General features: G+C 51.4%; 1 protein-coding gene across 1 annotated transcript in view; it reads right to left on the reverse strand.

Moving 5' to 3' along the window:
* The window catches only part of SLCO2B1 (solute carrier organic anion transporter family member 2B1), a 38,119-nt gene that overhangs the window by 5,438 nt on the left and 31,439 nt on the right, over positions 1 to 1,242 (reverse strand). The gene's annotated exons all lie outside the window — the stretch shown is intronic.

Below are 1,242 nucleotides of genomic sequence, written 5' to 3' on the forward strand. Positions count from 1 at the left end.
CTGCTGGAAGGAGATCCCCATCCCACCAGGTCCCGTGAGCATCACTGGGATGTCACATTCATGAGCACATACAGCTGATGTGGAAGAACCACAGCAATACCTTTGGTCCTTATCTGTGCTTCCAGAAGCACCTGTTTGTGCTCCTAACCCAGACACATCCTTGTGTTATTCATGTGGGCCCCAGCAATGCCCCCATCCCTGCAGCCATCCTTCTGTGCTCATGCTTCCAGCCCCCTGTTTCACGCCTGTTGTTCACTGAAGATGCTTCTGCACAGGTTTTGGATGTCATCGTTATCTGAATGTCATCATTTGTCAGCTGAATGCCTTGGCATCGTGCATAAATCTGGGTTCTTGGCATGGAAACGTCTCACTCACAGCTGATAAAACATTCAGACCCGATGTGAGCTCGCTGGCCTGTGCTGTGTGTTTAGGCACAAATCTCTTGGGGAGCATGGGGAGAGATTGAGGATGAATGTGTTCATATCCTCTCCTCCAACCCCCCAGGAAAGGGGACTTAATAGCTGAAATTAAGGCTGAGGTTTATCTTCTTCAGCCATCTGAAATGAACTGAACAAAACCAGGCTCCTTCTGCACTCACTGAGGGAGATGTGGGTCTCCAAAGGACGGCTCAGCCCCTCCATAGATAAATGCCTATGATAGTTGAGATTAATTTGGGTCGAGGCTGTTAAATAAGTGCAGTCCCATGATCTATATACCACTACTTTCAGAGTCGCAACATTCAGGGCTCTTGCGTAAAGCCAGGAGGAAATGGAGGGTTGGAGGTGGCTGTGGTGGTATCTCAGATCCACAGTGTGTCCCTCTCATCCAAAACCTCAGAGGACACCACAGCATTGTGACCCCATCTGCAAAACCCTCTGAGCAATGGGGGCAAGCCACAAAGCTTTGGTGGGTCGTCCCTATAAGGCACAGTGTGTGTGATGTGGTGCCATGGGGACTGCAGTGCAGAGCTGCACTGTCTGCTGTGAGAACCAGCAGGGAAATGGGGTGAAATCCACGAGCATCCCCACTGCAGGATGTGATGTGGGGGCAGGAGGGGGGTGTCAGAGTGCTCTGCCAGCTGTGCCCAACAGATCTTCTGGCAACGAGTTCCTTGAGAGGCTCCCATTGATGGTGCATGTTTCTCTCTTATCTCCCTTATCAGACCCTCCAGTCACCTGCACTTTGGGGTCCCCTTTGACCAGCTTAGATACAACACAGCTGACAGCAGTGGAGCGTCCCCTC

Source organism: Coturnix japonica, chromosome 1, assembly GCF_001577835.2.
Source record: "Coturnix japonica isolate 7356 chromosome 1, Coturnix japonica 2.1, whole genome shotgun sequence".
Taxonomy (NCBI): Eukaryota; Metazoa; Chordata; class Aves; order Galliformes; family Phasianidae; genus Coturnix; species Coturnix japonica.